The 16,718-nt window shown below is 35.9% G+C and overlaps 1 long non-coding RNA gene across 1 annotated transcript in view; it reads right to left on the bottom strand.

Annotated features, from left to right (window-relative positions):
- The window catches only part of LOC141748634 (uncharacterized), a 58,725-nt gene that overhangs the window by 27,927 nt on the left and 14,080 nt on the right, over nt 1-16,718 (bottom strand). Inside the window, exon 3 of the long non-coding RNA XR_012589063.1 lies at nt 515-663. This is a non-coding gene — a long non-coding RNA (uncharacterized LOC141748634). The remainder of the gene's footprint in view (nt 1-514; nt 664-16,718) is intronic.

Below are 16,718 nucleotides of genomic sequence, written 5' to 3'. Positions count from 1 at the left end.
ATGATATCATGAAAAAGGAAAAATTACAAATCTCACAGCAATGAAACGTGCCTAAATAACCAATTGTATAGTTGCCTTTGGCATTAAAGACCAGCACAAGAAATGCTTAAGCATATTCTGTGCAGTGTTTCTCTGCTGCTTTAAGAGACCAACTTCACAGAACAATCAATTCAACTGGTTTTCAAAGTAATGAGCCAGCAGAGGTTCTGCAGCTCCCTGCACGTGTCACCCTGCCAGAGCTCAAGTTCACTTTGTGCAATTCCTACCATATGGTTTTATACAGAATGCAGAACATACAACAGCAGTCTATTACCTTCCACTTCTCTCCCAAGAAATAAAAATGAGCAACATAGAACCAATACTGGGTAGCAAATATCCAATACCAGAAATGTAGTATGGGGATAGTTCTGTTATGATAAAAGAAAACAGTTCTTGTCTTAAGGCCAGATGAGGCTTTTGCTACACATCTATTACTTTTGTGACCCAAAGCATTATTAGTCAAAAAAGTTTTTACCAGTTGTATGGTTAGTTCAGTATTTCTTCCTGTTCTTGTGTCAACAGTTCTGTTAGGTCCTTAGTAACAGGTGTCCCATTCGCAGGGGGTTCCAGTTATGGGGTGAAGCCAGGCTTTGCTAAGCAAACTAGGTCTTGAGCTCCCACCTGCTGAGAAATGCCAAAGGTAATGCTCAGTTCAGAATATTCTTAGGGAAATTTCGCAATGATTTCTTACTGGTACAGCACATAAGACACTCAATAGTAAAAGGCTAATTATCGATATTATTTTAATTCACAATCATTAACAAGTCTGTTCAATAAGGTTGGCTTTTTTTTTTTCTTTGAATACTGTATTGAGTCATGTATTTCAAAGCTGACAGAGCACTTTAAAGATCAAATGCATACAGAGAATACTAATGTTGCCAAGGCAAAACCACATGTATTCAGCTCCAAAACACACTCATTGTCAGTACAGTAAAATTTACTCACGCTAATACTTTGCAAAATGTAGGGAAAGGATATAACCAGTGAGCAGAAATGCTATCACTATCAAAACAGGTCCCTTCTCCACTCCAACTAAAACACTTTCCTCTGAAATACCCTTTTGAAATGGGATTTCTAGCGTAGTTATTACAGTGCTAAGTTTTGCCAGGGTAGACGCTTATCCTGCACGGTGGTCAGTACTAATACCTATCACTCGCAGGTGTAACGAGCCATTTACCTACTAATGGGTTAGAAAAGATGATATAAAAGAACTGAGGTAGTTCTGCTTCTTACGTCATTTTTGAAAACCTAGCTTCTGTACCCTTTAAGACAAAGCCCACTTGGATTACACAGAAAATACTGGTTTTAAATATGTATTTACATAACAAGGGATAAATGTATAACATTCATTTGATTCATACTGAATGCTATACTTCACAAGTCATAGGAAATATAGTTTTTAAAAAAAGGCATGAATTGTGTTCAAGTAAGAAAACAGATTAACACAGTTGCCATTTTCTACTTCACTTCTAGGTTTATTAAAGGAGAGACTGAAGAAAGAAACAATACTCGTGACATTTCTGCTGATATTTCAGGTCACTTTTTAATTTTTATCTTTAATTATATGAATGGCAAATGATTGAGTTGCAGTGAGGCCAATTAAATGTTCAATGTCTCTTTAGCTAAACCAGGTTCTGAACAGCTCAGATTTTAACAGCTTGCTCAAAATATCTTAACGCTAACTCTTTTTTCTTAAGGTTCTATTTCTTTAGTCTCTTCTTTATCTAAGAAGTTAGTTTTCACACAGTAACATCACATAAAAACAGTACTTGTCCTAATATTTATACTACTAAGGATACTGTCTCACTTAAGTCTGTACTTTTTAAAGATATGGTCACTATTCAGCCCATAATTCTGTAGTGAAACGAGTTCCCCGATCCCCTCCTTTTGAAAGCCATCTTTCATTTTAAATGAACTTTTGGTTAAATACATCTGCAGTGTTTAGTCCATAGGAAATGAAGGCTGCAAGTACCCTATTGGTAATTCACATTAGGATTTATCCCACAACTATTTCATGTTTGTTTGCGTGACAAGCTGGCGCCTTCAAGGAGCCATCCAAACTGCCTCATTTTTCAGGTTTGTCATTTGATAAATAAAAACTATATTCTAGTGTAGAGCACTAAGTTGTGCAGGTTGCCTACAAGTTGGAGATGACAGAGAATATCCATCTCATCTGTTTCTGAACACTTCACAGAGCAGTTGGGGCTGGAAATGAAATAGAGGCTATTTCAAGGTGGTTAGCTTTGTACAGAACACTGCCTATTTCTTTTCTACTTTAATCTTTTAATCCTACTAATCCCTATTATATGCTTGGTTTTTTTCTGTGGGTAAACTGATGCTTCTGCCCCTGCTGAGACACTTTCTACTGTTTCTTGCTTATTGTTTATCCCATACTTTTGAATAGAGCATTACAGCAATGTTTGCAATACGATTCAGTGGGTTTTGATGGACCTTGAACTGATCTAAGCTGGAAATTTAAAAGGCATTTTCAACCTAGTAATGAAGTTTAGAAGAATTTCTTTGTGATGGTGATGACTGTGATGGAATTCGAAAATTTTCTGAAAGGATTACATGACAGAATAGTCTATGGTAATAGCAAAGAAATAAAATAAGAATCAAATATCTATGACTTCATAAATTGCTTCGCAAAACACTGTTTTCCAACTACTTCTAAATGGAGATTGTGACATGAATTGAAGATGGCTTATTGTTTTTCAGTTAAAGTTTTCATACACAAGCTTTATCCTCTGAGGTGTCTGAAACCACAGCATCCAATATTTCTTCACAATGAGATCAAATGAAGTGCCTCTTGTTCGTTCTCCGCCTCTCAACGCATACAAACACAAACGAATTCACTAGATATAATGCCAAATGGCTGTGAAGCTCACAAAGCTACGTTAATCAAGACACACTCAAGACTTCCTAATGGATTTTCTTGCCATAAGACACTTCATCATCTTTATAAATTTATTTTCTGTAGACAAAATTTAATTTGTTGTAGACAAGATTAAAAGGTCATAAACAAAACATTGTCATTCAGTTTGCCCTTTAAAGTCATTTCAAAAAATGACATATGATCTGCTTAATTATGTTAGAATTCGGTGTGACTGTATAACTTCTCCAAGATATGCCTGTTTAACATGGTAAGCATCACTGATCAGCTTAAAGCATGCGTCACTGTCACAGTCCAAAGTCTAACAGTATGCAACTAACACAGCATATTGGTAAATCACTATGAGTTAGGTATGCTAAACATTCACATTAGCTCTCCTGAATAGGAAGACAAATACAAAGAATTAGGAAGTACGAACATAAAACCTTATTGTCACAGGGCATAACACAGTGTGCAGAAGGGAAACCGACATAAAAGACGACCCCTTGTTTCCTTCACACGACCATTTTACCACCCAGCTGCCATCAGCGTGTTGTTGATATTTTAAGCCTGCAAAGGTTCAAAAAGGAACTAAGTTCCCAGAAGAAAACTCCAGAGACAAAAATACTATTTCCTGGTCTGGGAAATGAAAGAACAAAAGCCAGGTAACTGCTCAGTACACAAAATAGATTTTTACCCTCAATTTTTTCCTCATCTAATGCATATTTTTGGAAACAAAAGATGTGCCACTACATTTTTCACACAGTCCTATTAGTATGGTGAATGTGCTAACATACATCCGAGACTCAGAGGACAAAAAGAGATAGCTATACTGCAAGAAAAATTATTTTAAAAAACTGAAAGCAGACAAAAGTCTAGTAAATTCTTCTCTGCACTTACTGTAAGTTATTTTCAAATCATCTGGCAGTTTCACAGATGTGTTTTTCTTGAAAGTAATGAAAATAACTTGAACTTATGGAATGAGTCAAGTATCTCAGCTAGTGTCCTGTTCAACATTCTTCTAGGACCACAGTCATCTTGGCTCTGTAATACAGGAGCATCTGGGTTCCTCTCACAGTACTTGTTGTAGCCTTAGGGGTCGGGAAAGGTCATGTTACTATTGGAGATGAATAAAGTGCTAATTAACAAAATGCAGAAGATTAAGGCAGCAAAGTAGTAAGAGTTTTCTTCCAAATAAAACAGGAGTCTTGCCAAATTTCATCTTTTTGGATGCTTAGTAGGTGCTGATTAAAAGCTCTGTTTGACATTGTAATAGCACTGATTTCTGCAGTTGTTGTCACCCTCCCCACCTTCCTTCCCCCCCACCCTGGGTACATAAGCCACTTCATTGCAGGCTGATCCCAATAAGTGGTTACTATTTAAGTGAAGACCTCAAGAATACTTAATTCTTTTTCAAATAGGTCACCAATATTCTATTTCACATTTAACCTTTAAATATAAAGTGATAGGGACAAAGTGTTTTAGTCTCTCACTGTATTATGATAGGGATTTAAATGAGTTCAGGTATCAGTTTGTTGCAAAGTCGTTAGAAGAACAGTAAAATCGACAGAAGTGACCACTGTTTCTCACTACTCAATGGATTTGAAATATCTTCAACTTTTATTATGTGTAATACCTTTGTCTTTGCCCTGACATTTAAGTAGCAGGAGGCACTTATTAACCTGAGATAATTTTCTGTTCCATTGACGTTATCTCCTAAATTTATATTGTTATGATACACTGAATATTCATAAAATGAACTTGAATGAACTTGTTCATACTGCCATTCTGAATATCTGTGTTCAAATCTTGAAATACAAAAGACTTGATTTTTTGTTGCCATTGGTTTTTTACAGCTTGTGTAGCCTGGAGTAGAGATAAAAGATAGGATGGGGTTTTTGTTGCTGTTGTTTGGTTGGTGGTTTTTTGTTTTGGTTTGGTTTTTAAGGGACTTCATTAGAATATTTTAAGTCTTCTAGAACGAGTAAATAGCATAGAAAAGCCAATTAATGGCTTTTAATGGGCAGAACTGTAGGAAAACTACCAAAAGTTTCAAGTAGCTAAACATCACGCAAGGTTTTTGGAGCTTCTTCAAATACTAATATGCTTTACAGTTAAAGTTTGACTTCAACTTTGTTACAAGCCAAAGTTACTGTCTTTCCTGCTGAGGAGGTAGCTATGCTGCCTGGCTAGCCATGCTACAATGCCTTTTTAAGTGTTTATCATTTAAACTAAAAACATTTGCAATGCCATCTGGTCATTCATAATTGCCAAAGGCTTGAGAACACACCAAAGTACATACAAGCACTAATACGACAAAACAGATTTCACTAAAGAGCAAGAGAGAAAGGATTAAGTACGTGTATCAACATGGATGGGTAATTGCTTCGCACAGAAGAACCTGACAAGGTAACATTTAAAGAAAACACCCATCCAAGTGTAGAACAAGATGCACAGGGCTGTTTGCAACATTGTTCAGCTATTTTTGCTAGTTAAACACAGTAAGGGGGAAACCAGGATGCTGGTGATGCACTTGCTGGCCCAATGCAGTCACTGTCTGCAACCAAATCCTTAACAACATAACAGAAAACAAGATGATGATCATCTTATTCAGGAGATACAATAAAAGACAAAAATATCAGAGACAAAATATTATCTCTCCATGAAGAACGTGAAAGAGAACACTGGCTTCACTGCAAAGGATAAACTCTGCCTGTACAGCACTGTTACATCCCAAAGTGCTCACCCATAAATCCATTTTCACTGTCCTAAAATGGTTTTCCATCAGGAAAGGTGGGCAATGTAAATAATATGTGAAAGGATGTGTTTCTAAGTGAAATAAATACGGTTAATACAGTTTGATGATTTGCTACGCTGTACAAGAGATTTAAAACACTTTTTCTTGAGGAAAAGCGCCAAATTTTTTTCTTAAAATTCTTTTTCTCTTTTACCAAGTTAAGTTACAAATTTACTGTCTTATCTGTGACTCCAAATAAATTCATGGTACCATGCTTTATTAAATTTATGTGATTTCAAGTGCATTTATATTACTCTAACAGTAGCATTGTAATGGTGTTTTTATGTAACCCAGATACTCTCCCACATCTCTAGAATTCTAAAAAAGTCATGTCGAGAATTATCTCATTAAGTTGTCACAAACAATCTATCTTTCTTTCTGATGATAAATACCATAGTTCTGTTGAAATAAATATAAACACTTCAAAATCAGGTAGATTAATAAACGAAACCACAAAACACCCACCAAAGCTGACAAACCATTAGATATATCTTTCACTTTCTATAATGTCCTTAATCACCTTCTAATTTTACCCAAAACTAAAAATACCTTTCCCAAGTCACACTGAATCACAAAAATCAATACTTTAGAATTCTCAAATTAATCTTAAAAATAGTTTTGCAGGCAACATGTCAGTAGTGAAAGAGATATGAAACCAGCATGTTTTCAGAGAGCACTGGCATGGGAAGCTACTCAGTTCTCATTGTATTGCATGTATCTTATGTCCCAAATTATTCCTATAGGACAGAAGGTTCCCTTCTTTTATGGACAACACTTTTCTTAAATCCTTACATACGCAAAAAAAATCTCCTGTAGCATCAATCAGACATAATTAATTGCCAACAGCAAGCAAAATTATTCCCTGTTATATTAAAACTGGAAAAAGAATAATGAAGTCTTTACTCTACAAAATATTTTTTTTCCAGCCGAGTTGTGTTTTAAATTTTTTTGTGACTGTGTAACAGATGCCTCACCACTGCTGGTTTGTGCCTGCGACTCCACCATGTCGTGTTCGTTACACAACCCGCTGAGACACCAGTGAGCCAGATAGGACAAGGAGAAAAATGGGAACTTCATGAATAAACATTTGCTTAAAAATCCCATTATTTCATCATTTTCTCTTTCTGCTGTGGTTACTCCACATCTGTAAATTGAACTAGTACCAAGCAAAGCCTACTGCAGCGCTTTAGTTTCCACTGGCATAGAAATTTATAGAGGCCCACAATATGCATTTATATAACAGCAGTGCCTCCAAGCTCGCACACTTCCTATTGAGATCATTATTTCATCCCTTTGGGCGTTCCAATCATCCTCCATTTTTTACCAAGATAAAGCAAGGAAAAGAATGAATCAGAAAGTGGGATAAAGATTAAGAAAACTACTTTAATTTTCAATATTTGGATGGTTTTCTTCACAACGTAGGCTCTCAAGTATTAGCAGGAACAGACTTATGCTAAAAACGGAGAGTATGTATTTCTTCATCACAGAAAGATTAATCAATTTTCAGAAATTATTACTGATTGCAGATATCCAATTTGAAGCACATTTAAAGAGTCACGTTTTACTATGTGCAGAATGTTTTTTAAGAGTTAGGTGCTACTTTAGCATTTAAATGGACATTCAAAAGTACTAAGCACTTCAAAAGCATGGCCTTAGGCTTTCATACTTGAAAAAGCAGCAGTCATGCAAAACCGTACAAAAATGACTCCTTCTCCAGATCATCTCCTCCTACTTTTTCTTTTCTCTTGCTATTCCTAAACACTATGCATACGTCATATAGAAAAAAAAGGTATCAGGAAAAAAACTTTAAGAAAGGAGTTATCCTAGAACAACTTCTGAAAAATGCCAAGGGGTATTCTGGCCTGATTATAGAAATAAATTTGCAGTTTTCTTTTGTTTTGGTTTTTTTTTTTTTCTTAAGCAACTACATACCACAGCAACGGCCTACCACATGAGGAGAAAGAAATTCATTAAATAAGCAGTTGTTCTTTCATCCCATAAAAAGAAAAATTGCTAGGAAAGACTGTATATATCTATAACATGCAGTAGACTGGTTGATTAAAATGTTCATTTTTAAGGAATTTTTAGCAGTATTGACTGAGTACTGATGTACTGTACTATTTTAATAGTTACAATAATAAATACTCTATGTTTATATACTAGCTTCACTATTATTAGAGGAGGTTCCCCATTATTTTTATTTTTCTATGCAAGTCCTTTCTGAATTAATATTTAGTGGGAAAATATAATTTATGTTTTTAGAACATCTTTATCTGAAGTGACAGATACAGCATATTTAGGAAAAAAGGTTTTTGTTGATTAGCTTCATCTCAAATGCATTCCAGTCCGAAACACACACACCTGTCCATCAGCAGAAAAAGACTCAGTGATACCCAGATACCCCCAGAAGTGCATCTCCCACACCTTTCAGTGGCCAGCAATGCAATGTGGAAAATAGACTCTAATCACTACTTTAGTATGTGACAATTAGCTGGTGAGAAAACACCTCTTCCTTAACGGTGTAAGAAATCCTTCAGAAAACTTACACTGAGGAATCAAGTAGCTCAGTCTAAAAAAGTTTGATCTTTAAGTCTTACAAGCTAATACCCCTGGCTGAGATTTATTTTTTTTTTTAAAGCTTGCTGTACTTTGTTTTCTAGCCCTCGATTCAGTTTGTTTCCACAAACATTATCCCAAATCCATTTCCATGTCCATAATAACTAGAAAAGCTAACGTCAAATTCTGTCTATCTATCTCTGCTAGAAAGGAAAAGAAAGCCAGACTGATTCCACCATACTTTTACCAGCCATCTACACAATTCTGGACTCCCTCCAACTGGAGGGGGTAAGAGACAGCAGTGGTACTGCTGTAATCACAGAGCTTTTCACTGTGAGACCTTGTCACTCTGTTTCCCTCAAGAAATGATAGACCTTTCTAAAGAACTTAGTACTCTTCAGCATCGCTCCTTAAAACCCTGATTTAGAGTCTCACTGTTAGATCAGCTCTAGTCATATCTTACCAATCAACAAAATTGTTTGATTGTCTGTCTGCTCTGGACTGCTTCTGACCATACCTAGAAACTCACAGGGGAAAAAAAAAAGAAAAAAAAAAAAAAAAAAGAGCTAGAGACAAGCCAGCTTCCCACCATATGAATGCACCATTTTATACAGCAGCACCACTGATCCACTTGGAAATGATGGGAGAGGAGAGTTTTCGTTCTGAGAACACAACACCCCACACAAAAGCACAAGCTCCCAAGACATCACACTGTTCCCTAACAAAATGTTTTATTTAGTCACTGTCCTTGCTCTGTACATTATTTTTAAGGTGTAAAAAAGCCACTTTACTGCCACGACAAAACCCATTGTTTGAACATAATAAAGTTCTGTTTTAGTAAATGCAAGTTCCTACAGCAGCTGCATAAATTTCTATTTCATTTACTAACCAATCAGTAAGATCCGTGCAGCAAATAGGTATTGCTACAGGTAGGTGAAGAATTCAGCGAAGTATGACACCTCTCCCTGGGATAGGATTGTTTCATGGAGTGTGTTACGCAGTGTTGGTATGTATCCTGAGGGCATAAAGTTCTGGAGAGAATAAAAGAAAGTTATTTTCCAAGGAAAGCTTTAGAAGTACAGTTTCCAAGACCTAATGTTCTGTTGAAATAGATAGAATGGTAGAAGCTCCCTGTGGTGGTTACTTTCTTTACTCTTTTTACTACATTCTTTTAAAAATCTTCCTATATAATTCATTTTTGGCAGACACATTGGAGCAAAATTCATTGTTTGGGAGTTCCAGGTTGGGAGGAAGGTTATCAAATTGTCATTGATCAGTTTACTTCCTAATCTACCTTTCCAGTCCAAATTTTTTTGTGCTCAGCAGCAGGGAAAGAATGGAGTCAGAGGAGAGACAGGGAGACAGGGGCACCAACCCCATCAGTGAGTAGAAAAGGGAAACATTAGCTTCAGCAGCAGAAAAAATAGAGGTCATGAAAGAAGAGCAAAACACAGGCACAACAGCAAGACAATCCCTTAGAACTCTAGCAGGAAAAAAATTGCAGTGAAGGAGAGGAGAAGCTCAAGGGCAATGAGGTGAAACTCAGAGGAAGTGGAACAAACAGAGATGGATATCACAGAGGTAAAGAATCAAGGGAGTTGGAAAGAGAGAGACTCACATTTTATAATACATCTGCCTCTGCTACAAAGATGTGACAAAACTCATAAGAACACGACTGTGTTTCTACAGACTATCCATCTTGGATACCATAAAGGGCAAACTGAATAAATAAGCCTGAAAATAATCCATGACACAGTAAATCAAGATTTAGGGACAGATTAAGATTATGCTAACTAAATGACTGCAAGCACTAGCCTGAGAGCATGTCAAATTTGTTCAGAAATGGTGAAGACTAGCTTTATTACATCAGCTTTTGTATCACAATCTGTCTGCTCTACTCTAATCCTATGCCCATTCATCTATCCTCCTACATCCAACACAGCAGCAATAAGCCATCACGAATCCTAATCATATGTTCCAGCTAACTGAACAGAAATCTTATCGTGTATTCATATATAGTCTGTGTCAAATCTGTACTGCCTGGGGATCCAAGAGTGTACAGTCTAAACATTAAGGAGTTTTGGCCCAAGTTCAGTGCTACAGAATGACAGTTCTATTGACACTGTTGCCTTTTTTGGTTTTTGTTAGAAAAGAGAGAGACATGAGTCTGACACTATCCAAAAGACATGCATTGAATTATTTTCATATAAACCAGGCGTACATGGATGTGTAGTGAGGTTACCATATAAACAAGGTTTTTTTATGTATGTAAGTACATAAAACTTGGTTACCAGCCTTTGTAAACCTCTCAAGAGGAACTTAAATTTTAGGCCGATGCAGTTCTACCTTTCAGAAATGCTTCAGATGCCAGAGGTTTCTTCGTTGTGAGAATTTAGACCATCAATTGTGCCAGAAGAGTTAAAAAAAAAAAAAAAGATAAAAAAAATCTACTGCTAGTCTATTTATAAGTTTAATAAAGATGTACTTTCCAAACCAGAACATATGTTGTCTGCAGTACTTAACATTCAAATTAAAGAGGGGAGGATCAAGTCTATAGTATTATAAAAAAATTATGAACATTTAAAGTAATAAAGAACCAAACAGTATTAACAAGATGGTTTAGAACTGCAGTGCTTTTTCAATTTTTTGTTCCTGTTAAGAGCAAAAAGACTTCCCCTAACACATTTGATATTATTTATATATAAAACAATATATGACCATGCAGCAATATTTATTTTGAGTGACAATTCTCACAGTGGAATTAGTAAATAAAATTCCTGCCAGAGAGAGACACTTTCCTTAAAGTTTTCAAAATAAGGGTAGTGAATTTTTTTGCCATTCAGAATTCACGCAGCATACAGGACCTCAAAGAAGCAGAGCCACAAACTGTTATTATGCAAAAATTAAAGTCTAAAATCTATCTACTAATTATTCAACAAACTATTTGGTAAGAGGAGAAATTAACAATTAATGGTGCAAAATAAGATACCTGAAGACTGTAACTGTTAACCTTCATGAAAAATTGGGGGAGTAAATCCAATGGGTTACACTTGCCTGTGCCAGCATGAAAATTTGTGTGGACTATTTTAAGTTCCCAAATTAGTTCTGAGGTAGAGCTTGGCTCTTCTCTATTGCCAAGACTTATACAGGCAGGATTACAGGGAGATGACTTCAGTTGCTACCCATTAAGCATGTACATTCCAAGGCATATTATTTACCAGGTTCAAAAAAATTGAGTTAAACATACATTTGTGTATTGGGTGCACCTACTCCCTTATGTCTCCCCCACAGAACTGAGATAGAAAGACACAGTGCAAACTTAAAGCTAATTTCAGTAATGAAATGCTAGCCTTTGCTGTCTGATAATTAACATCAGTGTTCAGTTCAACAAGGATACAATTAAAATTTCAAATGTAAGCATTATGAATTACTGATACTTTGGGATTATGAATCTCTGTAGTGTTTTCTAATGAAAATAAATTGAATTGACATTGTTTCTATAAGAGTTGACTCATTTCACCTTCATTCTTAGTATCTGATTAAGCTTTCTGACTCTGTGTTTCGGAAACATTTGAAACTTCCTCCTAGAAAACATTAGTTTAGTAATGCCCAGTGTAAAGCAAGCAAGCAAAAAAATCCATAAATATTGGATATGCACACAACCTGACTATTCATGGAGATTTAGTAACTTTACATTAAAGGTTGAAATAATTACTTTAAGCTTCATGGATACATGAATATTTCTATTATGCTACTTGATCATCCCTAAAATTGCAACTTTGTTAAGAGGTCCCCATCACAATAACCTGGTCCAGCTTGATTAGAAGAGCTACATTCAGTTTCTGTCGTAAAACACAGATGACAGAAGCGAGGTAAAACAGTCTTAAGACTCAACTGGTATTAAGCAGAAGACAAAGTACATGGCAATTAAAACAATAATAAAATGTAATGGCATCTACCTTCTCAAAGAAAAAAAGAATTGTATTTCCAAGAATTGACTATATACAAATCCTTCGTTCTGAAATGTTTGATTAAATGGGAATGTGGTGCACCCTTTACTATGTTATAAACCCAGGATGAATTCCACCAATCTGACATTTCATTTTTTCTAAATGGGGATTATCTACAATCTTAGGCAACGCTAAACCTTCACATCTGCATGCATTATGCATGCGTAGAAGTTGTTACAAATAATTCCATATTTTAAAAGCTTTTCATGGGCAAAATTTAAATCCACCCCACCCCAAATCTTCACACAGAACAACATCCTCCAAGTAATCCAAAATAGAAAATGAAGCTTACTGTAAATTAATAATCTGATAACGCCACCTTTTTAATTGCTGCTTCTCAGCATTTTCTTGAATCACAAAATTTAGGAGTATTGCCTTGCAAAATGCTTTGGTTTTCTTAAGTGAGTAGAAAAAACCCCTCACAGCTACCTCCTTTTACATTTTAACTTTATGTGGGTCTTTCTTATAAGATAAAGGGCTTTCTAACCCAAGAAATTAATACTGACCAGCTGCTCTACATTATAAGAACTCTTTCAAATTAGAATGAATTGTTTTGCAGTAAATATGTGGTGGATGAAAGAGCCTTACAAACCTGTGAACAAACAACCCTCGATCTTCACAGAGACGACAGACCCAAATTTTTTGATAGAGAAGAGGAAGTATTAAGTCACAAAAATTGACTGTCAATATTATGATTTACTTCCAGAAAGACTTTTTTTTTTTTAGTATAATTTATTACTGTGAATTTGCCTATATTCAAGCAAAACAGGATTCTACAAACCATCCTCTCTCCTTGTCCCCTGCATTCAAAATTTGAACTACAATAAGAGGCAGGAAACTCTCGTGAGATTTATCATTTTTAAAAAAGTAAAGAAATCTAGGAAATGGTTGTCATTTACAAATAACTGTCTGACTAGATGCAAATTATACCAGTACATCTAATTATTGGAGTTGGGAAGAGGCATGAGTTGTGACAAGCAAAGACCTATTTTGACTTTTTAATACAAAGATACCATTCTTCAAGTAAAATGTAAGATTCCAAGTCAAAATTCAAAGCAGAAATAGTAGGCTTGCAAACTTAAATGCCTAACAGTTCCCATGCACAGAGATACCAAAACGTGAAAGACATGCAACTAGAGCTAACTGTGCTTGGAGGCAGCATCATTAGTCCTTGCACGTTGCTTCCAAAGTATCGTTTGCAGCTGCAGAAAAAGCCTTTGATCTTTGACACAGTTTAAAAACAGTGGAATATCAACAACCATTTTAATCAATCTGCTGCTAAAAGAAGCAATCCCATCATTCAGTTGCTCACGCATAACCCAGAGCCACCTCTTTTCTTGTGTCAGCACAAACTTTCACCACAAACTTGTGGTGAATTGAAACACCAAGTGATCTGAGTTTAAGAACAATAACAAGTTAATTCACTCAACTTCACTATGAGGCCATATGTATTTGTGCTGGGAAGAAAGGTACAAGGCTGTATCAATCTCTTCAATGGAAACGCAGTTGCTAGGGTTAAACAACAGTGTAAATCACAGATGCAGATACCCTGTTGCACGCTCACCCTCAGTATTGGTATACTACTAAGCAAAGCAGAAAAAAAATCCCACAAGAACAGTTTAGCAAAATAAGAAGTGAAAACACTTTGCAAGATTTGTGTATCACTGCTTTTAACCTACACTAGGATTGCGCTATTGTTAGCACAACTACCTACTGCAGGTAAACAAGAAAGCATTTTTCTTTTATACTGTTATCCTATTCTAGGGTGAATACAATTGTTACATAATTCTAATATTTTTTCTTACTTAACTTTTTCCTTCTTCTATTCTAGTTACATGCCTGCAGATTAAGTAAACATAGGCTAACATATATGTGAGTCATTTATCACACATAAAATACACAAATAAAGATGCACCCACCTCAACAAATGTCACAAAACATAGTTCAAACGAATGCCATTTGGCCATCTATATTAAAAAGCCATTGCTGGTTTTGTTTTTCCTCTACAGTCTCTCTCTTGCTTCTGTCATTAAGAAGCTACTCAAAACCTATTTCAAAACCATCCCAATAGGCTTCCCTTATTCAGGCAGCACAATAAATGGCAAGAGTACACAAGACCTGGATATCGTCGGCCGTTGTGCCAACCAGCAAGTAGAATCCAAAGCTACATAGCTTTTCTAGATTTCCTCTACACACAAGAGATTATTACCTAAAACAAGCAATTTGGTGGTTCAAAATGGATCATGAGTGTCAACTAGTGTGGCTCTGACTCCTGACATCCCATCAGCAGAGCAGCGGGTCTGCATGGACACCGAACAGGGAAATTGTGGCCATCAATGTAAAGAGGAAAAGAATTTTATCATATCACTAAGTCCAATATCATTTAAGTTACAGTAAAGCACACCACTAACATGTTTAACAGCAGCCGTGAGACGAGCTGGCGTTCATTAGAGCGATAAGAACATACGAAACAGCAGAAAGCAACACAATGCCAGAGCCTCCAACCCAAAATGGGCACCTGCAGAAGCTGAACAGCATGCTGGGACAACAAAGCCAAATGAATTGTTCCCACCACTAATGAAACATAAGCAGCCCAATAAATCACCAGAAATACTCATTTTCAGAAGGTTCTTTTCTGCATGGTACAGTAACACACATGAATTCTTGGGATACCAGAAGCAAAAAAGGCTTGTGCTCTAGACAAAGCCACACAACTTGCTGCTGCCTGTAAGCACAGGCAAGCCTTAAATGTAATCAGACAAGCCATTCACTACTTTGAGAAGATGCTACTAATGGTCTGTCACAGGAATTGGGACTAAACAGAGACAGGACTAGAAAAGGTTCAGACAGAAACAATAAAGTAAGCAATTTCTGACACATTATGTGGAAAGGTTTGATCAAAGCCAGGACCATTTATTTCTTCAAACACTTTTAGTCTGCTCTGCCAGTTTAAAAAAATAAACCAAAAAACCCCAAACAAAACAACCTCAAAGCATTACTGTTTTCATGTGGCTTTGGCAGTATATGAAAATTTATAGACAAGTACATCATTCTATGAATCTATTTTAATATAAGTTCAAAATATAGAGGATGCAATGATATCTTCGAAGCTTTAATTTGACTTTGTAAAATGACATGTCTTTGTGCATTCAGTATTCTGCACTGTAATTATTAGACTACAAACTGCTTATAGCTCTATGTGGTAGCATGGAACACTCCATCATCCTGGCATCCCACAGGAAAAAATTGCAGCAACAGACTCTTCTCCAGCTGATTCTCCAAAAGCTGCCATAATATCTTCTGTTGTGAGCACCAGAGTAATTTAGTAGATTTGGCAGACGTTCAGAGAAGTGCCTGGGTTCTTAATGCTTATGATGTTGAGGAAGGGAGGAAATAGGGGGGAAAAAAAAAAAAGGTGGAATCCACCTAAAGACAAGGCAACTAACAAATAAGGAGGATGGAAAGACAGAAATCCCACTCCTCTTCTAAATCCAGATTTTCTTCTCCTAATGGCATCGTTGATTGTTTCCTTATATTAAAAAGAAAATTATTAATAAAATGTAACAAGTAAACTTTTCAAGCACGTGACAAACCACCCTAAGCCTTATGCATTGGCCTCCTGTGAGAAGGGAGCAATTAAAGATTATGCAAGAAATGCAGCGAGAATCATGAGGCAACAGATTCAAAGATTATAAATATTTCTTTGTATTGTTGGAAAAGATTTTCCCTACATGAATCTTGATTTAAATAAGAATTTCAAAACAATAAAAACTTTATTAAAGCATTAGTTTCTAAAGGACTGAGTCACTGTTCAGTTCTGAATTTTAGAAAGACTAATGAGACATGAAGGAGAATTAATCATTTTTTCCTCAAAGCTTTTCAATGGAATTTAAAATAAACACTGCTGGTCAAAGAAACTCACACCTCAAAATAAACAAAACTATCTGTTTACAAGAAGGAACACTCCACATTTCCATTATGATCTTGTTTTCTCTGGAAAATTAGATTTCTCACACTATGCATGTACCCCTTCATAAAAGCAAGAAAATTTCACAGACTTCAAGAATGCAAAATAGTTAAAAAATTACACAAATTCACAAAAAATAGGTACATCCCCTTCCGCAGAAATAATCTTTTTTCTGAGAAAAGCATTGTATCATTACCTGCCCCCAAATTCTCTATCTCCTGTGCTATACTTAGCTTTTTACGAAACTCATTGAAATAAGATTTATTCTTATGACAAAATGGAACAAATTATTAACACTGACAGCCTGCAAAAATTGTTTAGCTTTCTACCAGTGTATACTTCTACAGCAAGATGGATCACTGCAGCTACAAATGGTGAAACGTGAAAGAATAGCTGTTCTCTGGGAAGCAAAGTGACACACGAAAAAATAATTTTTGCAGGAAGCGATAAACTATTGAGAAAGGTTAACTGATGTTA

The sequence above is a fragment of the Larus michahellis genome, chromosome 9 (assembly GCF_964199755.1).
Source record: "Larus michahellis chromosome 9, bLarMic1.1, whole genome shotgun sequence".
NCBI lineage: Eukaryota > Metazoa > Chordata > Aves > Charadriiformes > Laridae > Larus > Larus michahellis.
Note: the sequence above shows the minus strand (reverse complement) of the source record. Positions and strands in the feature narration are given on the sequence as shown.